Raw genomic sequence first — 27,691 nt, 5'->3', positions numbered from 1 at the left:
CTGTAATATGCTCGCCTCTGCTCGAATGCGACTCGTCGGGCACTCAGTAACGGAACCATGAACCCCGACACCCGACTGGAAGTCCGTTTTAGTTTCTTTTATGTTTAATTTTTTGGTTGTCTTTTCCCGATAGATGAGTTTTTGCAGGGAAGCTATTTATGGCTAGGTTCTGGCAGATCTCGTCTCCGTGGGCATAGACCAAGAAGTTTTCATACGTGGGTCGATCCCAAAGATAGTGCGACACCGGACCGACCCTCGAGGTGCTCTTCGCCACTAAGGAAGGGGCCCACATTCACAGCTTCGCTGGTCATCCTTCTTCACAGAGTGGAAGGACACTGAATCTTTCTTAATCACGCGATTTGAAAAGAGACATTGATGCCTTTTGGCGGCACCGGCTATTCCTTGTCGGATGGGAAAAAAAAATGATATCGTAAAAATTGATCGTCCGGCAAAGTCAGATAGCATGGACCCTTACAAAGGAGGAGGATGAAAAGGAAGGAAGGAAAGGTAGGGAGATCAACCAGACGCACGTCCGGTTCGCTACCCTACACAGGGGAAGGGGTTTAAGGGAAGAGAAGAAAGGAGAGGGAGGGAAGAAGGTACTATCGGTGTGAATAGGTGCGGACGTCCATAAATGCACGCCTATAATCGGTCACTGAGGCCAGTCGCTTCCGACTCTTACAAAAATGTGCACACAAGTACAGGGAGCCACAGAAGACATAGTACGCAAGAGTACGAAAAAAAAAATCATGTAACGTCTTCATTTGACGCATTCCTGCGGTTTTCGCTGAACCAAAAAAAGGTTAAACACACGCTCGACCGCCGAGGAATGTAGACGTAGCCTACATGTCTCGCCTCATGTGTCGCATCAAAATACGAACGTCCCCACATTGTAGTTACTGTGATAACTACGACGTCGCAGCAGAGGGCATTATCATAGAACGTGCTCAATATTACCAACAGTGGGTTCGTGTGCGTGATCGTTTGTGCACCCTTTGAGCACCCTTCGTTTGACCACCCACGACGAGCAAATTGCTTTGACCGTCGCCACGCCCTGATAGGCAAAGGCATGCTGCAAACGCCCTTCACGACTTTTTAGTGGAGACTAATTTTGTGGTCTACCCATAAGCAGCGTTACTACTTTGTCCTCTACATTGTGGTTCTCTTTTCATAGAGCTGATACAGCGTTGGTGTTGTACTTATATGCATATATGAAGAGACTTGTGTCAACTCCTTCACTCCTGTGACCATCCTGGACTTTGCCTTTGGTGCCGCTGCCCATAGACGAGCCTTTGCGCGTCTGTGTTCCTTGTGTGCATTGTGCTTTTTGACACTTTATTATTTGTTTTTATTTTTTAATTTTTCTTGGGTATAGAACCCGGCACTTCTGATAGCCGGCTCTGACGCAGCCTAGCTTTCCATACTTCTACATCTTAATAAATAAATATAAACAAACATGCGCATTTCTGGAGTCACGATTTATTTGTGCCAATGTGAAGCACGTTTGCATACAGGGAAAGGGGGGCGTTGCGAATGCGTGGATGGAGGATAAGGTTACCGCGCAACGTACGATTCCCGTTAGTGGGGTTCGCGTTCTCCTCCGATTCCGCATAGGGAAGTAAGCCTTGAAAACAAAGGAGAGAGAGAGACAAAGAAAGAGAAAGAGACCAAAAACGTATAGTGCCACTTCTTAGAATATCTTTTTTTTTTGCTTGTTTGTTCGGCGTTCGGGTGGAAACGTGTGCTTGGTTTCCGAATGACAAACTTATTAGAGTTATAGAAGTCGCTTCTTCGTGTTATTCAGACATAACAAAACGGGCTGCCTGTCGCACGTAGCTTACAAGCTCGCTTTCTGCTCTCAAATGTGTTAGGTGATACGGAGCTGTATGACAAGGCCGTGAGGCACAGCATCCTGTAATAGCTCTGCAAATAGAGTCAGTGTTGTATGCCACGTGGTAAAGTTAGAAACTGAGGCGGTTTCGTAGCAGGACGAGGCGCGCGTTCGCACACTGCATCGGGACCGGAAACGCTCAAGGATGCACAGTCTGCCTCTCGCTTCACATCTGCCTCCGCAGAGAGTCTTCATCCCAATCTAGATGGGTATTTCTGGATCAGAATCATAAGATACCCTCTCTCAGTAAAAAAAAGAAATGTGAAATGTCAGTAAGCATGCAGTCGCTTCTGCAGAAGAGGAATTTGAAACGGATGTTGTAGAGACACTTAAAAAAAACTCGCACAGTGCTGATAGGCGTTTCAAAAGAGAAAAATGATCTATGCTGGAAAAAAGCAAGCCTCCTCAGCCCCCCCCCCCCCCCTTCCTCATTAAACTGCGCTACATAAGCACTATTAAGAAAGTTACCTAAATTAAGAGATTCGGTACCAGTACACGACTCTCTTTGGTTAGCTCCATTTTTTTTTTTGGCCACACTAACATCAGGTTATCTTCGAGCACGAGGTCTGGAGCTGTCCTGCGAGAAGTGCTCTATAGTCGCTTTCACGCGTAAAGCAATGAAACCATACGTTATCAGAATTAATGGACAGCCAATTGCCTACGAGAAGACGCACCGCTTTCTAGGAGTGATAATAGACCGAGACCTTTCCTGGAGTCCTCATATCTCCTACCTAAAAAGGAAATTAGTCATGATAACCCACGTGCTCAGATTTCTTGCGGGAAAGTCATGGGGTGCGTCTGTGAGTGCGATGCTCCAACTCTATAACGCACTGTTCCTCGGTCTCCTGCGCTATAGCTTACCTGTACTGGGTGGGACCGGCAAGACCAACCTCCGTGCCCTCCAATCTGTACAAGCTCAAGCTCTGCGAATTTGCCTTGGTCTTCCTAGATGTGCGTCCACGGCAGCAACAATAGCCATCGCGCATGACCACCCTATCAACACGTATCTTCAAGTCGACACTTTGAGGATGCATATCAGGCACTTCGCCCGACTTCCATCGCATCATCTCGCCTCCCTTCCTGCCGCTCGACCACGTTCAGCGTTTAGCAAGATTATTGCCGCCAACAATGGAACTTTACCGTCAAACTTCACGCCTGCAGCACGACCATCTCAACCGCTGTGGTGCCTCCATCCACTCCACGCTGTCCTTGTTATTCCCGGTATCAAAAGGAAAACAGAGATGTCAACTTTTGCCCTCAAACAAACCGTGCTTTCAGTGCTACATGAACAACACAGAGGACGCATCCACGTTTACACTGACGGTTCTGTATCCTCTAATAGTTCAGCTGGAGCAGTGGTGATTCCCACAGAGTGCGTCACCCTCAAGTTCAAGACATCTCACATTACATCATCGACGGCTGCAGAACTCGCAGCTATCCGTGCTGCTCTGGAGTTTATCGTTCAGAAATCATCACATTCATGGTCCATCTTATGTGACTCAAAGGCAGCTCTTCAGTGTCTGATGTCCCCTTTCAACCATGGACCTAATGAGCAACTAGTCGCAGACATCCGACTACTCCACCATCGCGCAATCAACAAGGGACACAACATCATCTACCAGTGGATACCGGGTCACTGTGGAATTTCAGGAAATGACAGTGCGGACGACGCTGCCCGGTCGGCTCATGATGGCGCCCAGATCATACCCATACCACTGTCAAGAACAGATGCAGCCACAAGTCTTCGCTCCCTCGCCCGCGAGCTTACACAAAATCTGTGGAACACCAGTGACTTCACGAACGCACGTCTCCACAAATTGGATCCACGTCTGCAACTCCGCCTACCACCAGGGTTGCCACGAGCGGAAGCAACACTTCTGTGCCGCCTGTGGCTCGGCGTGGCGTTCACGAACTCATATTCATTCCGTATCGGAATGGCCGACAGCCCTACTTGTGACACCTGCGGCTGCGAGGAGACGATTGAACACCTCCTTTGTGACTGTCCCCGTTACGCAGTGCGAAGAACAGTGCTTGTGACCGCTCTCGCAAAACTGGACAATCGCCCCTTTACAGAGGAAAAAGCTCTAAGACATTGGTCCAGACGGGCTTCGGCACTGAAGGCCTTAAGGGCTTTGTTGAAGTTTTTAAGGACGTGCGAATTGTGTGACCGCCTTTGAACGTTGTAGAGCGTAGTTTCGCGTTACTCTGTGAATTTTCTTTTTTTTTCTTTTTTTTCTCCTCTTCTTCTTCTTTCTCCTTTTATTCCCTTTACCCCTATCCCCAGCACAGGGTAGCCAGCCGGTACTTACACTGGCTAACCTCCCTGTCTTTTCCCTCCTTTGTCTCCTCCTCCTCTCCTCCATTTTTTTTATTTATGTCAGTTTGTAGACTTGGTGAGCGTACTTGGGTGTCTGTAGTATGTGTGTGCATGCTACATGGGAAGAGAGACGAAGTCTAATTACTTAACGTTGTTTTGGTGCGAGAGCGGGTCTAACTACTGTACCTTCCGCGTATATCTCCAGTAATTAATCAACGAAACAAACACGAATGCTACGGGTACACAGATAAGTATAGGTCGCATGCACAATGTATAAAGAAAAAAAAGCAATGCGTTATGCTGATAAGTATCAACACAAACAGCAACAGGACCCTTAGAAACTCTGGTGTGCGTAGATGGTCCCCTCCAACAAGATCAACGGCTTTGCTGAAACTGACAAGTGGGTTTCTGAAGCAAAAGCGCCGAAAGTGGCCGGAGAAGCTTGTTTTCTGTACGCGGGCTTCCACGCTACCCACATCCGCGCTATCACCTCCGTGTGTACACCCCCGCTTCTAGTAAAGCTCAGAGTCGAACGGAAACTGGATGCCCTCATGTCGCGATCGGGTGTCCTTATCCTCGCCGATAGCACCCCTTAACCCACTGCTCCCTTATCACCCGTATTAGCTTAGGCGATAACTCGTCAAAGGACGGCGTTGAATCGCGCACATTTCTGCCACCATAACCCGCTCCTGAGTTTCACGGAGCCCGCCCTCTGTACAACGAAAAGGGCGTTGAAGACGAAGGAAATACAAAAAAATAATGAAGGAAACGTGCCGAGCGCCCCCACCAAGGATTTTCCTTGCCAGCAGACCCCGATGGAAGCCTCGGAGGAAATGAAAGGTTTCGCCTCTTGAGATCGCGCAATTAATTAATCCGACGTCACACACACACATCTCCCACCTTGTCTTTTTTTTTTCGTGATTCACGTATCAAAAAGTTATGTTTTGTTCTCCTGGCCCACCTTTTCTTTTGTTTTCGACGTTGTATCTTATTTCTGCCTCGTCCCCACCTGATTCTCTCTCTCTTCCTCGCTCTATCTCGCGTTTTATTTTTCCTTATTTTTTTTTACATTCTGCACCTCTCCAACTCTCGCACATAATGGATTCAATTACTCTCGCGGGTGCGCTAGAGACAGTATTTTTTAATAACTACACACATTCTTCCCCTCCCCCTCCCACTCCCCCCCCCCTTTCTTTTTCTTCTACTCAACATTCATCCGGAAGTGCGTCGTCCCTTCCAGTATGGCCCGCACATTAGTTCAGACTCCCTTCCTACTTCAAACTCCTTTCATTTGTGTTTGAGAGGTAGCTATATTTAAGGCCTCAGTGAACGCAAGCATGCTACGCCTTCCTCGGTTTCTTGTGATCTTTGCACAACTTGTGCTGCTTGCTTCTCTTTTTTTTTTCTCCTTTCTCTTTCACTTCGCTTAACCAGAGCGCTCCGTCGCTAATGGCCAACCGCCCATCTTTTCTCGGACTGCATCCCGAGCTCTGTGCACAGCCACGCCTACGAAATCCAGCCGCTTGCTTTTCAGGAACGCCCTTTTAAAAGAAACACCGGCTATTTCTAAGCACAGGAAAGACAAACATAAAATCTGAACTAAAACAACACAATCCAGCTTCTTTGGTAGCATCCCCCGCTGCGGCTATTACTATTTTTTCTCCTTTTTTGCTCGGAGTCACTAGACGTTATTTCTTTTCTTCTTCACTATGCAAGAGAAAATAATTACGGAAGGATTAAAGGAGTTAGAAAGCAGTAAAAAGAACAACAGCAGCTAGACGTTCAATGACCACTGTGCAAATGACGTCAAAGTTACGTGAAATGCGTTAGAAAATTGCAGTCGCTGCCGCTGTTTCATATACAGTTGTGTGTTTAAAATTATAGGCTAATGCGTGAGAAGTATTTGCCACACATGACGGATGCTATTGCACGGCAAGCCGTATACCTAACGCTGCCGTCACGTGAAATGCAAGCGTTCGGCGCACTCGCGTCCTCTCACTCCAGCAGCCGAGATTAATTGGACTTAATTCGCACTATGCGAATTAAGCACTATGCAACTGCAACTTTCGCACTATGCAACTGAAATTTCCACGCCTCTGGTTTACCAATGATCGAAATCACTGCTTTCGTGTGCGACCACATTAAACGAAAAACTGCAATTTATTTTCTTGACTTCTGCCGAATCACAGGGGTTCAAGACGAGCATTAATTCTTACAAACTGTTGCCCAGGGGATCACTGTGAATACGTACGAGTAAAAAATATGAACTCAACGTCATCGAAGTACCTGCAGTATATCAGTTGGGACGATTACAGAAAGAGGACCTCTCTGCTTCGTTAACAACGCAGGAATGGGTCAAGACACAGCATGCCGCCGCGAGTGCTGCTGCTGCCGCGTAAGTCTTCCAGTGCTTCACGCTAGATCGGATTTACATTTCCCGCATGCTGACAAACTTCAATCGAGCAAGAAATTAAAAAAAGTACGAGTGGCTGCTAAAGCCGGTCCCTGAAGAGTACGGCCGAACATTTGCATAAAATTGATGAGCGCTGACATCGAAATCGTCATTATACACTGAAGAGGTAGATGTTTTTCTTTGCATATACGTTGGTGCGGCATGCGTAAGCGTAGGGATCCGCTTTTGTGAATTTAAACATCACGCCGGGAAATATCATACGCCGCTTCCCAATTTCCTCACGATCATCTAGTTTTACAGATTTTTATGGGAAATTTTGTATGCTATTAATGAAAGCAGAATAGCCCCTTCCCCTTCCCCCCTTTCTATAAAATTTATCACCACCACCACAATTTTATAGTGATTGCGGGCTTGTATGTCTATTTCAACAATAACAAAAGCAAATCATTGCATTGCCGTAGATAGAGGAAAGACGGGAAACATTACATGGGTCATTGAAGGCAGATAATACCCACTGTTATGGCTTTGCGGCGATGGTGTTGGGCAGCTAAGCTTGAGGTTCGCGGGATCGAATCCCGGCCGCGGCGGCTGCATTAAGATGGGACCGATATGCAAGAACGTCCGTGCGCCGTGCACTGGGTGCAAGCTAATGAACCTCGGGCGGTCGAAATTAATCCAGAGTCAACCCACTACGGCGTGCCCCATAATCAGATCGTGGTTTAAGCGCGTAAAACCTCAGAATTTAAGCTAGATAATCAATTTGCGGTCCTGACGAAGCCGACATACATAATGAAATCACCTTCGTTTCAGACTTTGAACAAGATGATTCAATTAAGCTCAAACCATCCTTTCAATCATACAGCGAGTGAGCGTTGTGGTGAAGCCACCGCACACACACTCGTCAGCATTTCGATACCTTGTCAAATAAATAAATAAATAAATCAACAATTTAACAAGCACTCGCGAGCCTGATTTGCGTGGATGCACGTTGCAGTTTATTTTCACCAGTTACAATTTGAATTTAACTCGAAGGCTAAGTTGAAAGAGAATTAAGGTTTGTGAGATGCCACAAGCTGGAGAGGTGACTCTCATTCGTTTCTTCTCAGGGCGACATCGTACCCCGTATCATTGAAAAAAAAGGAGGACTACAAATTTTAAGAGCGCATACCGTGGAACGAACGGGCACGCAAAACAGATCGATATGGGTTTATTTAATCTTCCTCCCTCGCTAGTCGACAGCAGCACACGAAAAGAGAAGTCGTTTCGCTCCACGACCGAAGCCGAAAAAAATCTATTTTTTCCCCGTCCAGAAGCTGGTTAGAAAAAAAAAAAGCCCGAAGACGGTGAACGGTGTTTGGACAGTGTTTAATTACTCCAACAGTAATTAGTCGGGATCCTTTTCCTGACTCGCCGTCCGTACAGCAGGAACAGACCGTCTGCGAGAGACTTCGCCCAGAGAGGAGGTGCACCGGGACTCGTGCAAAAATAACCAAAAATAAATGCTCTCCTCGAACACGCAGGGACACAGATCTTTCATGGGGAGGGGGCACGCGCGAATCAGACACACGTTATAGTAATCAAGTATAGTATAATTACGACACTGAAAAATATAAACAGAAGAAGAAGAAGAAGACGTTAAGGAGAAACACGAAGCGGCGACAGAGGACAGCCGAAAAGATGGCCTTATCGGAGGTTCTCGGGAACGAAGGAAAAAAAATGAGGTAGGGGGGGGGGGGGGGTAGAGCGAGGTAGGGAAAAAGAAAGTTAGCCTCGAAAACAGAGAAATGGAGGAAGAGCCACGAAAGTGCGGCCGCTGCGAGGCCGAATGAAAGCGGAAGCAACATTTGTAGCGACATGTTCGTTACCTCTTGCCCTATCCATCAAGACACGGCTCATTAAATCCCAATGTCGGCCAAATGGGAACACCAGCAGAAGAAACGAAAAAAAAAAACACACACACACAGAAGAAAGCCGAGTGGCTGCGTGGCTAAAGGAATGAGCGTAGCAAGAAAAGTTAAAAAGGCGGTACAAGCGTATTCGAAGTAAGCTTACAATAGCACGCAAGAAAGCTGCAAAGGATACCCTTGTTTTGTAGAGTGAAGAAGAAACAAAACGAGAGAGAGAGAGAGAGAGAGAGAGAGAGGGTGTTGGTGGTGGTACTTCGAAGTAAAGACACGACCGGGGAGACCGTCTTCTGAACGATGAACCTTTTCTTTTTCATTTTTTTTTGGTTGCCAACAAAGAAGAGAGAAAAAAATCAGGGCAGGACTAGACGGCAACGCTGCGGCCTTCGCACCACGGGCTCAGGGACACGCGCGGTCGCGGCGGCGTTCGCAGGCACATCGATATACGGCGGCGAACGCGCGTGGTGGGGGGTAATCAGGCATTGCTTCCTTCCTGCAAGGGGCCGGGCTCGATGGCGGCAGTGCTCCACGTACGCGCACGGAGCGGCCCCAGCGACGTCTTCGTCCCGTGCGAGCGAATGGAAGGAGCCACGCTTCGCCGGACACCGCGATGGGACGCCGCGCGAGCGTGGCGGGGAAGCCCGCCCGCCCGCCCGCCCGCGCATCACGTAAAGCTAGCTATAGCTCCGTGGGCACGTGCGTCGAGAGTACGACGGCGCGTTAAAATAAACATATGGTGCTTAACCCTGCAACATCCAAACCCAGTTGCACATATAGAAAAATTGGAACGCCTTTTCCCCTTTATAGAGGGAACATTTATGAAAAAACAAAAAAGTTATTTAACACGAATTGGGGGTTTAATGCGCCAAAACCAGTGTCTGATTGTGAGGCACGCTGCTGTAGTGGGAGCTTGGATTATTTTGACCTCCTGAGACTCTTTGACATGCACCTGAATCTAAGTATGTGAGCACTCATTTTCTTTTTTTTTTCTCCTTTCGCATCCCCCCCCCCCCCCTATCCGAATGCGACCGTTGCGGTCGGGATCGAGCTCGCGACCTCAAGCTCAGTAGCCCGAAGCCATGTAGCCACTATGTCACCGCAGCGGGTTAAAATGTTATTCGAGTTGAAACCTAATTATTATGATAATTTGATTGTTTTACAATTCTCGCGTCTAAGTTCACCTCAGAATATATTAAAAAGAAGAGCGCAAATACCTACATTATGTTCCCCCACACTTAAATCAGCATCTTGAGGCATCGAGCTCAGCGTAGCACATGCGATACGTTGTACATTACAGGGTTAACATCCTAGAACTACAAAAGTGATAAGAGATACGCAGTAGTACAGAGCTTCGGACTAAGTTTAGAGCATCGCGCGTTGTTTTCACTTAAAGTTCGATATGAATGTGCACGTAAAGCTCGACAGTCTGGGACGACGACCCATGCCAGCGCTGCGAATGTATTTTTGGAAGTTTCCATCACACTTTTCGATCGCAGTAATTGCATAGTTGAAAGGCTTTGAACTAAAACAATGGACCCTCAAACTTACCCGAATACAAATGGGTAACTCAAACTTACCCGAATAAAAAAAAAAGATGTTCATGACTTCAGAAATTAGGTATCCTCTGGTGACAGCCTATCAGGCTACAACTGTACGCATTTATCGCGCGGACAAATTGCGCGAGATCCCAGGCTGCGTCAGTTGTCTTTTCGAGATACCGAGCAGCTCCCCTGTGTTTTCGCGTTTAAGCTGTCCCGAAGGGATACGGGCTCAGAACACCGAACAAAGGAGTTCCAACTCAATACACGCCTGCACGAGTGCGAGCAAACGACAATCCCAATCGCAGCAGCAGCGCCTGGGATCTGAGAAATCAAACGTGAGAGAGAAAAAAAAAAAACTAGAGGCCCAGGCTCGAGCTCGAAGTGCGAGAGAGAGAGATAAAAAAGGAGAAAATAATAAAAAGAGGGCAGCGAGGAACAGAGCCTGCCGGAATGAAGGAAGAAGAGGCGCCGTGCTTTTAATTGGGGCCGTTTAGTTGCCAAAGATATGGTCGCACATCGCGGCAGCTCTTCTCTGCGCGAATCAAAGGCGAAGAAGGCAATACACGCAGGGTAAAAAAGTAATATATATATATATATATAAACTTTTTTTGGAAAGAGTCGGAAACACAGAACGCGATCGGAAACAAGCAAAAAAGAAGTGTAAAGAAACACTTATACGCGAGGCTGCCAGAGCGCCACTCCAAATGCAGGCGCAGAATAAAAGGGGGGGACCTCGCCTTTCATGCGAGCGCAGACATCGGCGCTGCTGATGTGCACTATACATAGCCGCAGCAGAAAGAGCAGAGGCCGAGGCAGAGGGCTTGAACAGGGGGGACGGAGAAAACAAAACCGAATAGGAGCAGTACTGTTTTGCTGGAGGAAAAAAAGAAAAAAAAACGAAAGGAAGGGAAGGGCGCTTAGGAGGAGGTGGGGGAATGCACTGTCGTGAATGGCGTATATCTGAAGAACTCTGGGCCAGCTGTTCCGACGGCCGGTGAAGGCGGACGCAAAATGAAGGGGAGAGGAGAACGCGCTCGAGAACACAAGAGGACTCGACGGCGGTGTGGCCTGTATTTGTGGAGACGGTGTCCAGCAGTAAGACGACAAAGCAGCACTCGAAGGAGAAGAACGCCACACTACAGATGGGGGACAGAGAGTGAGGGGGGAGGGGGGGGGGAATAAAAGAAATTAAATATTCAACGAGCCAGTGTGCGCTAAACCCGCGAAACAATCAACGCGAGGAAACGCATAAACGCACGAGAGAAAAACGGGACGATCGAATAAAAGGTCTGAATTTTGACCAACAGAAGGAATACGGGCGAGACACCATAGAAGTGTCTTGCACTAACATTTTTGAAACCGCGATGAATCGGTGAAATCGCCGTCTCCTCGTGTAGACACTTTCCACGGCGCAGTTCGCTCCAGAGAAATGAGATGGCGCTTTCGGCGCCGCGCCGAAAGTTGCCTCAAAGAAAGAGCGCGGATACGAAGTCATTACCACTTCTGCCCTGCTACTGTGCTGTCAGAAATGCAACATGCTTCGTGTTTGCTAACGCACTGTGCTCCATTCATGTTGCAAAATGCGTAACCGTAGAGGGAAGACGTGCGCAGTAGTAGGCTGCACAAATACTGACTGGCATATTAAGACATGGAATGAGTCTGTGTGACCAAGTCCCCGGAGCGCTGCTACATAAGCACTGCCTGTGTTCCCGGCCCTTCGCGATGCGTATCTTTCCTCGAGGATAAAAACAATTATATCGTCCGCCAGCGTCGTATCACATATCTACTAAGAATTAACTTCAACCCCGGAACGTCGGCAAGAGTGAGACACAGTGACAGAGGGAGTAGCGCCGTTTCCTGGCTTATTCAGTTCCTCGCTCGTTATCTATAGACATCCATCCAAACTCCCATCCAAAGTTACTCCCACTTTATCACCAATGTATCAAAAATAACTTAATGGACGCATGCTTGTATCAATGGACCGAAGCATGAGTGACAGCGACTACACTGACATCACACGAATGCTCAAAGCTCAAGGTTTCGTGACGGTCCACAGAGTATGCGAATGACTAGCGATGATACGTCTCTGTTACAAGCTATTACAAAGTACGGAACATATATGTTCCTCGCCTTGTGCACAGTAAGAAAAAATATACCGCAGCTGAACACACCCGCAAGCGACTAAGCAGGAAATAGATAGTGACCCTACTGACGAACATTACTTAGTCAGAAGCAGGACAAGCTGCTGCTTCAAAGCGTTGCCAAATAAAGAATAAAGTACGCTTATCTTGATTTAATTCGTAAGTGGAAAGTTTGGAAAGCTTGGAACAGATTCTAGCTCCACTCCTATAGTACAAGGACCGCATACGCTGCTCGCGCCATTTGGACAAGGCGTAATGAGCTCTGAAAGCGCTCACATATTTTTCGAAGTTGTGGCCGAAGCTTCGTGTAGCTCACCTAGTCATCGTCTACGATATCTGCCGAAAGAAAAATTTGTTGATAGGCACCGGGCGTCATGCACATTCGTTGTGGACACCGAGGCAACGAAGGCGGCTGAGGCGAGCATTGAGCGCGTCACCACGTGATCAAACATGGCGTCGCCCACGAGGGCGCCACAAAAAGGGTCTATGAGCTATCAATATTGACTTCCGTTCTTATACTTCACCCGTGAAGACCGGCAAGGAACATTTTCCTGACAGCGCTTCGCAAATGGCTCAAAGATTACGCAAACCACCGTAATAATAGATACCACTTAACGAACACATGCGCATATTTAGGATAAGGGCCGAGAGTGCCCAATCTTCGACTCACAACTTTGTGCTCTGCGTACTATGGTTTCAGCCGCTTAGAGGACGAATCGTTCTCAGAAGCCAAACCGGCGGAACATTAGCCGAAGAATTCCAGTAAGCACAAGGCCGAGAAAGCACTAATGCCTTCATTAAGGCAATGTCGCTATACGGGCAGTCGTTACTAGACGCCAGTGGACGTTCATCTGCAGGGGTACAGATAGCGACTCTCTTCCTTCCTCCTTATCTTTTTTACCTCCTTTCCCCTTCCCCGCGTGTAGGGCAGACAACCATACAAGTTCCTGGTTAACCTCCCCGCCTTTCCATTCCTACCTCTTCCCCTCTCTGCGACTACTCTCAAGGCCATGGCTCAATTAGCTATCTAAGTAAGAAACAGATATTACAAGACACGGAAACTTTTCACTTTAGCTGCCAAATATTGGTGTCAGTTTATCGATTTCAGTCGGAAAGACAAACATTATCTATCGCATTGCGACGACTGGACGATCGGCCGTTGCCTGTGCAAGTGCCACTTGAAGACTGTCCCCATTGCTCGTCGGCCCACAAAGCTATGAAGGTCTTTCTTGTGGGCGACTGGCCTATGTGAACCCCTTTGACTCGCTGAGGATCTCCGCGTGCGTGCGCGAGCACCCTCACCGCGGCTTCCACCTCCCTTCCCTCTCTCTATCTTATCTTTCTATTCCCTCTCTCCCGTCCTCCAGAGTAGGGTAGCCAACCAGACCCATTTCTAGTTAACATCCCTGCCTTCTCTCTTCAATTCCTCCTCCTCCTATCGAAAGAAAGAAAGTATCTAGGCCTGTTGTAAATATCATTTGTGATATCTATAATTACACACTCGCACGTTGTACGGAATGTATTTACACGAAAGTAAGCGTATAGGGCACCTAAGCATAATTCTACTGGCAAAATCTTACGAAAACCGCATTTACAACGTCACACATGCACTCAGGTCTACTTCGGCCAGCCGAGACGACCATAAAAAGTTCTCTCGTAAAATATGAAGCCACCGGCAATGCACACTCAAGAAGTCGCGAAAGACAACTGAGCTGTAAAAAGCAACGAACAAACAAAAATAAAGGAAAGAAACAGCAGGACTTCCGGAAAATTTCCGGAAAACCTACGTACTCGACCATGACGCACAACCTGGAGCGAAAGGAAATAGAACTTGAGACAGAATGCAAAAACACAAGCATTAAAAGAAACAAGAAAAGAAAAAAAATGGGGAGGGTGGAGGGGAGGGGGGGCACGGAGCGCTCACACAAAGGTGCACATTGAAGACGGATGTAAGGGAGAAAAAATCGAGGAAAAGGAAACGTCAGAATACATCCATCCCGGGAAGCTCGTGCGTCAAGAGGCGGGTGTGATGAATAAGAACTTGTCTCCGCATTCGCCAAGGGGTCTTTCAAGGCGTAGAGAACCGCAAGAATACGTGCCGGGCGCTGGAAAGAAAGATTAATTCCCGTGCGCACTTTCTTCAGCACGCAGAAACGAAGAAATGAAGAAAAGAAAGAAAGAAAGAAAGAAAGAAAGAAAGAAAGAAAGAAAGAAAGAAAGAAAGAAAGAAAGAAAGAAAGAAAGAAAGAAAGAAAGAAAGAAAGCTTGGCAATGAATGAGCAATAGCGGCCTCTCGCGAGAGAAAAAGGAATTGTTTCAGCGGAGCAGAAGGGCGAACGAGCGTTTCTATGTATTTTTAGATGGGGTGTGAAGCGACGACAGACGCGCAGCGGGCGCTATATACGGTATAGTGGCTTCAGTAATAGCCCGCGTCTTCAGCGCATGCGCGTACCAAGCCAAAGTGAAGGAGACAATCCAGAGACGTTGCGCGCAGCCCGGGGAGACGAAGCGTTGCACTTAAGAGGACGGGAAAGAAGCGCGTGCGCGCAGACAAAGAAACGTACACGCATCAGACATCAGAACGCAGGAATGATGTTTCCCGAAAGAAACGTGCAGGAAAAGAAAGAAAAAAAAAAGAACGAGAACGGATAGGCCCGAGGTGGGTGGGATTCAGACCCTATGTTTAGAAGGGGCGCCTTCCATCTGTGTCCTTACAGACGGTTACTCCTAGAACCATCCAAAAAAAAGGGGCCATTCTTGACAGTGATGCGTTCACCCCCCTTCACGCCCCCTCCCCCGAATATAAAGAAATAAATGAGGCTGTGCGTAGTAGGCTACGTGTCAGCAGCGAGCGAGTGCAGCGCCTGGTTAAGCTAAAATTTTGGTTTGCCTTGAATTTGCAAACCATGGCCCATGCACACTATGAAATGATTGGCCACGAGTCGGCTACAAAAAATAAACGAACAAACAGATATTTGGTCTTAGATATTGAAAATGTCCGTGTACTAAGAGTTTCCCCAAGAAAATCCCTTAAGACAAGTACAGAAATTCCTCAACGGCTGAGAAAACATGCCTTTGATGTAAGTAGAGGAAACTCTTAGGGAAATAGCCCGAGGAATAGATAACCCGGAGTTGTCGAGACGTCGCGGTGATTGTCGTTGTATCAGCTGAGAGTCAGTGCAGCAATGCGCTAGGCGAAACGCTACCTGTGTGTTTTTAGGGTGGAGACGAGATTGCTTACGAAACAGGACACGTCTGCATCGAGATACCGGTTGAGCGCCTTTTTACCAGAGTGGCCTCACCGGAGACGAGGCGAACACTGGAAGAGCTTACATTGCGTGGAGCGAGCGCTGTTGGGTGAATTTGCCAATTATTCGAAATATACGTACACTCGTGAGCAAAAGTATACGGGCCACAGGGTAGTAAGAAAAAAAAACTGAATTTCTTTGTAATTAACAGTCCTAAACGGACACTGACGAGTGCACTAATGCCAAGTTTGAACTGCAGTCTCTAATTTCAAGTTGCATTCACAGACAGAGGAGAAAATGAGTTTTATCGCGCAACCCTTGGTCAGTGTACTTTTGCTCATAGATGTACGTATTTGTTTAAAGTAACATATTACATTACTGCGGTTTGCACAGCCGCTATAGAGACCTAGACATGTCGTGTTGAAGCATGGTCGGTGACCCTATGTGGTGTTATTTCCCGCTTCTCCCAGCACTTGTGCCATAGTTTAATTCCCTTTACCCCCTTGCACTAGCAGAGGCTAGCCAGTCGGTCAAGCCACTGGCTGATCTTCCTGTCTCTATCTTTTCTACCTGTCCTCCCTACTTTGGAATACAAAGAATACTTGGAATCTTGCGCATGTAGCACCGGTGTACATGTTAGGGCAGCGGTCGAATACTCAGTTAAATGGCGACATGGTAGTAGGAGTGAAATTCTCAAAAGCGAAGTTGTTAAATTCGAGTATGTACGATATTTTAGACTAAACAACACGGACTACCATAGGTTCGGACACAGCTCGTTGTAGAACTTTGAATCGCGTCACTTTAGAGCAGGGGTTCCCAAACTTTCTGGCCTTGGATAACCCCCATCTGCCTTCAAAGGGTGCTATGCACCCCTCTCCATCCACTTATTTTTTCCCAGCGATGCACCTTTTCACTGCCTTGTGATGATTGCTGCGATGAATGAATCTTTCTCGCGAAGACTACCGAAGTGCTGAAGTGCTGGTTTTAATGGTTAAATTCAAACTCTATGATGTAGAAAATACAACCAAGGCAGGGATGAAATTGACACCGTTCTGGTCGATCGCGGAACTCCTGGTTGGGAACGCCTGCTTTAGAGCACGCGAATAGAGCAGGTGTGAGGGCGACTGGTGTCACCACGATGGCACCAGAACCCCTCATGTCTGCGCGTCACTGTAGTGGCGCAAGCGTGGTTGGTGTTTGAGCTTTGCACCATACTGACGCACTGACGTACTGCTGGGTGCACTATGGCTGCTTGGCTGAAGCAGCGACACTTTTGCGAGGAAGAATGCATGGTAGCCAGCACCCGCCTGCACTGTTGGCTTTAACAAATTAGGGATTGGCTGGCTGCGGTGGATGAGGGTACGCGTGCGGGCGTGTTATCCATAGTTTCTTCTTTTTTTTTGCCTCACATCGCATATGCTTGTACGCATTGTGTCACACATTGGTTGCTTTCTATAGCATTGTAAATAAGCCATTACCTGCTCTTATAGCCTTTGTCTAAATAAAAAAAAAATAGCACGCCATTATTAGTATTGGCTACTTACGTTTTGTTTGCGTTTACAGCGTCGTATTTATCGATAGCATTGCACGCATGCTACCATATGTTTCGTGTTCTTCAATTCCACCTTGCAACCCCCGTCACTCGATGCTTAAGTAACTAACTAACTAACTAAATAAATAAATAAATAAATAAATAAACATAGGCCGTGACCCGAGGAAACTAATCTCTCAGGAGGAGTCGAGAGGGCCACCACGATGTAATGTAAACTCTAGCGCGGTGTGACTAAAGAAGCAAGAAATGAGAGCGTGACAGAATGAAAGAAATACGAAAAGAAGCGAGGATGGCGAAGGGAAAGAAGCACGACAAATAAACCCAAGTTGAGTTATCGAAGCGCCGACAAGAGTGCGCGCTCTACGAGACCGCGGTGTTGCCGCTGCAGCCCGTGTGCGCCTTTGTCTGAGCTGGGCAAGGAAGAGCGCCTAGGAGACCCGTGATACCGGTTTACGACGGCGTAAAAGGATTCCGCAGACCCGATACAGAGTTTCGACATAGATGACGGGCACGTCTTCCTCGCTTCCGGCTCTTTTCTTTCTTTCTTTTTTATTCTCCTTAGTTTGCCGACTTTCGTAGCTGGCCGTGCACTTACCAGAACGAGGTACTGGCCAGTTAGAAACACGTGGGAAGCTTAAAACTCGGGAAATAAATCTGCAAGGTGGCAGAAGATACTGCAGTCTATGTAGTGCTTCTTTTTTTAGATTTCTTTCTTTCCTTTTTTTTTTGAGACTGCCACAATTTCCCATGGTTGTTCAGAGTCGAGCGGTGCTGCCAAGAGGTGCTCTTATTGTGATAGGATCGCTTATGGCTCTCCCGGTTCGCCTCCAACGGGCAGAGGTGAGGCGCTATTTCCTTAATGTTACGATGCCGCGATTAGGTTCGCTGTGTCTATTGAGTATATGCTTTGAGGGGCGAGTTCCTCTCAGCCTTCAACCTATGCGTGAAGTGCATGCCCGGAAACGGCGTGATTGAGTTTACGAAGATTAAGCTACGACCTCGTATAGCGTAGTTATGCAGCGCGAACCGAGAATCATGATGAGCAGAGCTCTGCCAGCATCTCATTGCAAGGTTATTCTTATAGACTGACACACGCACATGTATACACGCACGTACACAAGCTAACTCAATCGTTCTCACCGCACTCACTACTTTTGTTGACCCATTCTCTCACACACGCTCGTTCAGTGGCTCACTGTTGCCCCAATCACTACCCTCCTCATCCACACTCATATACACTCGCACAGACACACGCACCCCCTCTTCCCCACCTCTCTCTCTGTCACACACACACACACACACACACACACACACACACACACACACACACACACACACACACACACACACACACACACACACACACACACTCTCTCTCTCTCTCTGTCACACACACACACACACTCTCTCTCTCCGTGTCACACACACTCTCTCTCTCTCAATGTACTGAACAACACCGGCAAAGAGGATACTCTCGAAGATCAATGCCGGGCTCCCGGGGACTAGTTTATAGCCGGGATTCCCGACGGCGCTGGAGGGTCAGTAGCGCGGACCCAGACGGACTAAAATACCTTCCTTGCCTTCCGCCCCCCCCCCCCCCCACCTCACCCCCCGCCTAAGAGTCCTCGCGATGAACGGCGGCGCAACAGCAGGGCACCCGCAGGTTCGGCGTTCCTCGAGCGCGCGTCTCGCGCCAGAGACAACGGCGGCGCCTCCATGGAGCCCGCGCGTGATTACCGCTGGGAGAGACGGAGAGGGTGGGAGCACCGTTGTTTGACCAGCTTCCCAGTTTTCCCGCAGCGGCCGGCTCGCGATAAGCGTGTATGCCAATCTCTTTCTCACTCAAAAAAAAAAAAAGCAGAAAGGAGCTCGCTCGCGAACACATGCGATCTCCCTGGAGCCCCGCGAGCGCGAATTAATTGGATTCCTCGATGGGTGACACCCGTGAAAGCCGACGAAGACGCCGTCCTCCTCCGTTCGAGTCCCGCTCGCCCCCGCAAAGACACGCTCGAGGAACGCGGCGGCGGTGCGTTGGAAGTCGTCGGGAAGAGGCAATCTTGGTCGGCGCGTCCGCTAGAGGGAGCACGCGCGGACATGCGTGCGCAACGCGCCACGATAGATAGCGCGAGGAACAAACACCCTGTTGTACATACGAGGGCCGGTATACACGCGCGCGCACACACACATCGCGTTTCGAGACGCTCGAGTGGAACGCGATACTTCACGGGGTGGTTACTCTGGCGAGGGACGAAGTGTTTGCGCCGAAGGATACTCGCGAGTGGAAGCCCAGAAATATGCGGGAGGCCATTAGAGGCCCCGGAGTTCTACCAGGTGTTCCGGCTGACGTGGTCGTATAGAAGAACTGTTTTGTGCGGATGAAACCGTGCGACTGTACGTTAGCCAACTCCTGGAGAAGCCGCCAGTATTGGTTTTGTGTTCTCGTTAACGCAATAAGTAGTGCTCGCGACATAACCAACTTTCTGATTAGTAAGTCTTACGGCCACAATGTCAGCGCATTGATCACACTTTAGCGATCGGTTGTATAGCACGCGTGCTCTTGAGATGCATGATATGCCTGTTTCTAGATAGTGAACTGCGTAGTAATCGCGAACTAATGCATCCGGATTCGTGCGCAAAAAGAAGAAAAAGTTGCACTGACTTGCGCCTTTATTTGACATCATATAGATTCATGCTTGATTGGAGTCAAGTAAGGAGGAAGGAAAATTTTAAAGTGCGCAGCGACATTGATATGTAACGCCATCTACACAGACCTTACGGGTCACATCGCTCCCTAAAATCGCGGAATCGACCGCTGAGGGCAATGCGTACTTCCGATAAGAAAGCGCGCCCAGCAGTGTATGATGCCACCGTGGCACTATGAATCTAACGAGCACCCTGCAAAACTAATGAGCGCTATATACCAACGAGGCGTCGAGCACGAAGGGCCTCCGTAGCGCGATATACTATACCCAGTCTATCTATAACAGGGCCGTGAATCTACTTGCAATTTGCCTATCAGTCGAGGCCGGAAAAAAAAAGAAAAGGAAGAAAAAAGTGAGGCGAAGGAAACGCAGCGAGAGCGTCATTGTCTATCGGTGCTAATGGATGCCCGCGCGCCATATAGCACGGTTAGTCCTGGCGAAGGCGTGAGCCGCACGATGCATCGCTCGAGGAAATGCGTCCCTCACCGCCGCCGCCGCCCGGGTTCGGCGCGCGAACCGGCTTGATGGATGCCCGCCGTGGTGTTCGGGAGAGCGTCCCTCGCGCCGAGTGCGAGTACGCAGATTCCACCGCACACACACAAGTAGCACGTGGAGGGGCTAGCGCTGATGAGCTCGCTCGCTCGCCAGAAGCACCGCTATAACGGTGCTGCCTTCTGCCTCGGCAATTTCCGCGCATCCAAGCCTATCTCTTTAGCGGGAAAGGCGTACGCGCAGAGAGGTAAGAGAGCAGGGAGATCGCAAAGGTGCGGGAAGGAAAAAAAAAAGATAAAAGGTAAGTGGGGCGGTGCCTTGCCGAAAATGCCAATGCATGTGGCGTGCCTCTTGTGTCGGCGCGCCTCACCACTATATCGGCTCTTAGCTATTCATATATAGGCGAATGGCCGCTAATAAGAGAGAGTCGGAGACACACGCACAAGGAGAGAGGGGTGAAAATAACGAGAGCGGGAAAGGCACGAGAATGAATGGGCGGGATCCGGTGCGCGGACGCGTCCGGCGATAACGATACAACCGGCCACTCGGGTCAGCCCCGTTTCGGTGTATAGAAAAGGAGGCCCGGAGATGAAGAGGCGGCGGCCCAGCCGAACGAACGAGTGAATGCGCGCACGCACGCACGCAGGGCCAACGGGCTACGCTTTCATTTAGGGTAGCGGGGCTTCCCGCCCGTTTGCGTCTGCGCTGCCCTCGCACTTCTCGTTCCATCGCACCTCTCCTCGTCTCTGCCCGCGAAATGCAAATGAAATATTGATTGGCGCGCCGCCCGCTCCGTGCCGCGGCCTGCTACGGGCATGGTTGAGACATCGATTTCGGCGAGGCCCCCCCAAAAAAAGAGGGTCACAGCTAGCAGCGCGCGTGCTGGGGCGCTAGCGCGCGCTGACCCACGGACGACGAGGAGGACCAGGACGTGCTGCTGCGGCTGGTTGGCCCTCGCCGCAAAGAAAAAATACATAAATAAGTTGGCGCCTTTGAGTTGTCGAGGATTTTCGGTGTCAAAACGCGAACCAAAATTATTTACCCTCTACACCCTTTTCAGAGAGAATGAAGCAAACGAAGAAAGAAGGAAAGGCACGTAAGTTAGCGAAGTGTTATATTGGACTAGTTGATGCATAGCTGGCAATGTTTCTTGCACAATAGACAAGCGTAACAAGAGCACCCTTTCTGCCCATCTCTTCTTTCTTCGGCTTATCCTCTGCGCCACAAACATTAAAAGCCGGTAAGCTAACTTCTGCTGCGTCTGTTTTACCACCTTTCACTAGAGGAGATGAAATATGGACCATAAGGATGAGAAAAAGAAGAAAACGATACAATAGGCAATATTGTTTAATGTGACGAATTGGGAGTATTCGTACATACTTGAAAAGGCGGCAGCGCAAAAAAAAGAAAAAGCACGCGGACGGAGACGAGACGACAAGGACGAGCGCTGATTTATTTTTCTCCCTCAAGTTTTGACGCGCAACCGCTATGCCGAAATAAATAATTTCACACGAAAGAAAGTGCGACGAACAAAGCACCGGCCTGCAACCAAGGCAAGCTTACACTACGCCCAGCAAAGTGCGCACAAACGCTTGAATGCGCATGCACCACGCGCGCCATCCATGACACCGTATCGTGTTTTTTTTGTTAAAATAAAATACACAAGAGAGAACGAAGGGAGGTAAATTACTTCTGAACACCCTGTAACCTCCCAGCTTTCACTGCTGACACTTGAACGGTGTTCTGGAATGCGGGAATGGGAGCACGAGAGTAAAAGGACCGAGAGAGAGAATGTCGGAGAGCATAAGGAATATGGCGGAAACACACCAAAAGTTGCTACAAAAAAGCATTCTTTCTATCCTAAGTCAGTTTTATGTGAACAGTCCTCAGCCTGTCTCCCCTTGTGCACGACAGGAGAGAGAAAGTTAGACGCTTCAATAAAAGCTACAGATGTGAGGATACCCAGTGGCCTGGCATGCTGCACTAATGATTAAGGAAAACTGCAGCGGAAATTACGAGTCATAAAGTGAGAAGACGCAACTAAAACCTGAACAAGGCGCACCGAGCACACAAATGCGATATTGTTATCGCGTAAATACAGGTTAAAAAAAGAGTTCAGATTTCACGGAACATTTAACGTTTACGCAGCAGATACCACCGTGGCAGTTTTAAATGGTTGCCGCTCTCCTCTTGCCGATTCCTTTGCTTCCATCTTTCTATTAAGTACGCAGAAGGGAAATATATGAGAAGAGCAAGCAGAGACGGAAGGGACAATGCTAATATCTCGAAAGTACGAAAAAAAAAAAGAATCAATGAACAGTCCCGGATCTCACATGAAGGCGAGAACGCGTTCATTCAGCCGTGGCTCCCGGCATCTCATTAAAAGCGAACCGCGGGTTCTTTAATCTTCCTTTGAGCATCCACGAGCTCGCAAATAAAGGGGGGGCAGGGAAAGGGGAAGAGTGCGTGCGGGAAATGGGGAGCGGAATCACGCTCGACGTCGCTCTATACCGTCTCTCAGCTGCGCCGCTTATAACGCCGACGTACACGGCGAAGGGATCTGGTAGCAGCCAGCAAGATTAGCGGCACCCGAGAGGAAAGAAAGAAAGAAAGAAAAAGACCACGCGTCGTACATCTTCGTTTCTTCACACTCTGCGAAGACAGAAAAACGCCCGTACCGCGCCCCCTCCCCCTCTTTCACCCGTTGTACACGCAGCCGAGCTCAGCACCGCCAGTATAGGGGCCGTCCCAACAAGCGGTATATATCGTCCCGGGCCTAACAGCTCCGATCGTTTGCAAAGGGATCTGCTGCCGCTCGTGCCCGCTACCATAACCGTTAAACCAAAATTATGTACACCATCTCGCTTCCCTCGTTTCCCGCTACTTCGCCCCCTAACAGCGCAGGCCCCTCTCTCTCTTTCGAGCGCCTGCTGCCAGACAATCTTCCGCAACTACCGAGTTACGCCCGTTAAAAAAAAAAGAAAGGAGGAAAGAAGGGGAGGAAAGCAAAGATGCGAGAGCGCCAGACAATACGAGAAGCAAGAGACGACCACAAGCTTTGTTGCTCGTGCGCGGAACTGGGAAATAAAAGAGGAAAAAAAAAAGCTGGGGGTGTCATAAAACGAAGCGGAAGCATGGCGATGAGGGAAACGAAAAGCAAAGTGCAATAATAAGACCGCGCGGGAAAAAAACGAGCCCGTTACGGCGAAAACTTGAGCCTCTTGTGTTTCCGTCATTAACTTTATTCTTATTTTCTTTTACGGCGCCGTCGATCTGGTAGAGTGGCGCGCGTGTGGACTAAAGTGCAATTATGAGAAGCCCTTCATTAATGACTCCACATATGCGGAGCGAGCTCGCGCGTGGCGATATTACGTTCGGGCCGTCCTGGAGCTGCCGGCGCAAACAGGTCCAATGCGGGTTATTCGCGTCGCACACGCATGCGCTGCTGCTCGGCGTAAGCATGCGGGTTATTTCGGATAGCACGGCCGAAAGTTTGTCAAATAGGAGGTGCTCCGGTGTAGAGACCGCGGGTGGCAAAATATGCAGAACTCATTCAGGCTAACTCGCGAAATTGAAATATATGTATGTTAAGGCTCACTCGGAGTCAAACTCACTAAAAGCAGACACAGCCGGTCTACGTTTCTTTAGAACTTATTTATATGCGTGTGCAAGAAGGTTGGGATCACGGGGGATGTCCGCTACTTCCTCTCTGTCTTAGATAAACAGTGCTTGTAAGGAATTGGCCGGCTAAAAGAAACAAACGAGAAAAAAAAGAGAGACAGTGCATAACAAAGATGGGCTGGCTAAAACAGACAACAGAAAAAAACAAGATTCAATATCAACATAAAAGAATATATGTCCGAAAGCGCTAACGCAAAGTTCACATTAAGTTCAGATTGGCGCCTGGTACGTCACAACAGAGAACTTGCAGAGGAAGTAATGTAATTTAAGAATATAGAACCATATATATTTATATAGAACCATATAGAATTTCGACCACCATTTTTAAACCAGCTATCTCTCGATAATCGGACAGAAGGTTGACGCAAACTGTTGCGTGCATTGATATGAAAAGAAGGTATCAGATTAGTCATTTTCAGTTTTTGCCGCACCTGTTAAACTGTCTGCCTCTGTGTTGCCTGGAATGCCACAATGACTAGGGATCATGTTTCATGATGCGATTCTACCCCCTTTTTTATATGTCTTTTCTGCTTCATATATTAGAGCATCACTATTTTTTTTGTTCATGCTTGTGGAATCAATGCTCCATTAAGAGGCTTGATAGTTGCTCGGCATGACCCATTCGAGCAGGTGCGGTTGTGAGCTTATGAAGGTCAAAGCAGACATTATGGCGGAAAGTTCTGCTGTGGTAGAGGCAGTGAGGCACTCTTGATAGCTTGAACTTTCCCTGTTCTCTCGTAAAGGATATGCGGAATGCAGACGTTGTGTAAACCATTTGTTCAAACCTTAATGCAACCCCTGTAGGTATGGCAGATATGCGACAGTGTTGACTGTGTCACAGCTATTTCCGACAGGTCACATCCACGAGAGATGCCCGGCACTTTGGTAGAAACCTCAGGAATTGATAGCAGCCATGAGGGGTACTCAGCTTCTGTTGATCAAAACGTTTTCTCTGGGATACTGCTGCTGCATTGTTGTACCTCTATCGCTCAGGTGCCTCCTCAAACCACGTGCATTAACGGTCGGTTTTAATCTGAATAAGTTTGCTAATGAGTGAGTTCGCCGAGATATGGACGAGAGCGCATGCTTGCATGCATCTGCGTTTTGCAAAGTGTCGCACGAGACAGATTGTCTGTGCCAGCCAATATATCGCGAAACGAAAACACGTATAGAGCTGTGCTCAAATTTCGCGTTAGGGAGTATCGTAATCATCGGCGAACCTCTTTTTTTTGCGCTGTATCTTGATATCAGAAAGATGCTGCATTTGAATTGACGACTGACCTACTTATAAATCTCTCTCCTTCTGTTCAAGTACACGTACGCACACACAGACACAAAATATAAATGAACACTTGCCATCTTGTCAATCGACCCAGCCTAGTTCGAGGTTCTAAACGTAGCAGCTTACCTGCAAAGAGAAAAAAAAATGTGGTTGTAGATTTTGCAAGCAATGACAGCAGACAAGAAGCTTACTGTTGACTTGTCATGTGATAAATCAGAGCCCGTAACTATACGGGTAAAATCATTGCTGTTCTACGTGAACACCCACGCATCATAACATTTTGTCCACGTACCATAGGAACGCTGACAAATAAAATGTAAAAGTGAAATGACACAAGTGCACTCCCTTGAACAGTTCAATTTCGGCCAAATAAGGGCGCGAACGACGCTATTGTTGGGCTCCGATTCCCGAAAACATATCTAGTCATGCAAATGGCATCACTAAAGATAATTAATTTCTCTATAGAGAAGGGCTCATCTGCTACGGCTTAGAAAAAGAAAGTATATCATAGTTGGCATCCTACACTTTACAGCCACGCTATCAAAGAGTTGTTATCTGCTAAGTATCGCTACCTGCAGCTTTCTCTTTCTCGCCCACTTTCGTTTTCCCATGTTCCTCCTCACGCGTAGGGTAGCATACTCGACAAGGTAAACCTAACGTAGTCTCTGAAGCCCCTTCCAGAATCGGCAGGAGAATACTCTTGCGTAAAACAGAGAAGAGCCAGAAAAGCCTGACAAGGCAGATGCAACGAGCCATGAGTTTTGTTGGTTTCGTCCAACTTTTTCTCTCGTGACTTGTTCCATGCGGTCGATCGGCTGAACACGCTTCCCACATATATCTATTAGAAACGCTTCAGTTCTGGATCGGCCTGGAACCGCCGGACTTCTTTATTATGTGAGAAGTTTCAGCGCAGAAGACGTCTTACCGCAGTACGCCCTTTCGGAAAACTCCAACAGAGGTCTCAAGAATCGATTCCGAGACTACGCACTCAGTTACAGAGCACGACAGTTGTTAAAACAAGCACTGCTTACACACTGACGACTGGCTAACTGTTTATATAAAATAAATAAATAAATAAATAAATAAATAAATAAATAAATAAATAAATAAATAAATAAATAAATAAATAAATAAATAAATAAATAAATAAATAAATAAAAACACCTGCATGTTTGGGGATAATCGCCCCAATCGGCTGATGTTAAGTTTACATCGCTGTAACATCCTCTGGTTGTAATCGTTTCTAAATTGCGAAAGAGTAAAGAAAAATCCAAATATAAAATACGGCGCCGACGAACGTCAAAGACATGCGCAAATCTTCACCGAGTGCCAGTGGGACATGGCAGCCGCATACAAAACATTTGCCTGCACCAGGCAGTGACACTTAAGCGCCGAACAAAAATTGCCCCGAGATCAGCTCTTGAGTCACGTCGTAGGAACGTTGTTCGAAGCTCGGCGACGTCATGCTGTGAGTCACACCCGCAAGAACAATACACAGGAGCGCGGAAGTGATGGCTCCCCGACTAAGTTAAGCCCCCCAAAAAAGAGGAAGTAAAGAAACGCTTAGCACCCTAGATTAAGGGATGGAGAGGATGTTGTCCCAGCTCAAATTATCCGCGCGGATAATCCGCTGTGGTGAGCCGGACGCCGTATCCCGGATCATGCACGGGTCGTAGATTAAAGCTAAACCACGAGTTTTCCCGCTTGTCTTCTTATTTCTTGCTTGCCTTCTTTTTCTTCGACTCCTATGCAGATACTGCGTTTCTCGTTAACGCCACATGATCCTTCGCATCACTCCCCGCCATAACTTTCTTTTTATATATCGTTATAATACACCAATGTAAAGAAAGAATTCTCAACTTTCATTTTTGTTTTCTCTTCGAAACCTGAAGGGGATTAGCTGCGTGACTCAAGCCTGAGAATGCGGTAAGTACAGACTTTAATTCCTGCCAAAAGCGCCCAAGTTAAGCCGCATGCCGTAGTTGCATCGCCGGGTGGTAACCAGGGATAATTGGCGCAAGGAAATGCAGGGAGGTAACGGGTATACAGGAGAATGTCGCCTCGGACAATTCTATGAATATTTAAGAAGTTAGCTGTGTCCTATCATCAGCGAGAACTATATACGCAACGAAAGAAAACATCACGGAAATATCGCGCATTAGGAAAGCACACGCTATACTGTACCGGCATCGAATCTTACGAGATCCCGGGCAAAACATCTGTCGGTTATGGAGACCTCTACTACCAGAACGATATGGTGACGTCTGCTTCAAGCGCTCCGAGAGCTGGCAGAAGTATTCTTAAGAGCAGTCATTGTAAACAGAGCTCCTCTTCCATATAGCGACTATGGTCGGAGGCGCACATTCTAAGCCATTAACGTCTAGCAAATCACGATTTTTGTATCCAGACACGTGACAACTGTTCATAGTGTATACACTCGCAGGCTGCCGCGCAACGTTGCCCCGAACACGGCGAATTCAGCGCAGCGCGAAACTCAAAACGAATGAGCGACGACGAAAATTGGCCC

The 27,691-nt window shown here is 48.0% G+C and overlaps 1 long non-coding RNA gene across 1 annotated transcript in view; it reads right to left on the bottom strand.

Moving 5' to 3' along the window:
• Window positions 1-25,293, bottom strand: part of LOC139057347 (uncharacterized) — a 68,660-nt gene extending 43,367 nt beyond the window's left edge. Inside the window, exon 1 of the long non-coding RNA XR_011512694.1 lies at window positions 25,239-25,293. This is a non-coding gene — a long non-coding RNA (uncharacterized lncRNA). The remainder of the gene's footprint in view (window positions 1-25,238) is intronic.
• Window positions 25,294-27,691: the final 2,398 nt, after the last annotated feature.

Source organism: Dermacentor albipictus, chromosome 3, assembly GCF_038994185.2.
Source record: "Dermacentor albipictus isolate Rhodes 1998 colony chromosome 3, USDA_Dalb.pri_finalv2, whole genome shotgun sequence".
Lineage (NCBI taxonomy): Eukaryota > Metazoa > Arthropoda > Arachnida > Ixodida > Ixodidae > Dermacentor > Dermacentor albipictus.
Note: the sequence above shows the minus strand (reverse complement) of the source record. Positions and strands in the feature narration are given on the sequence as shown.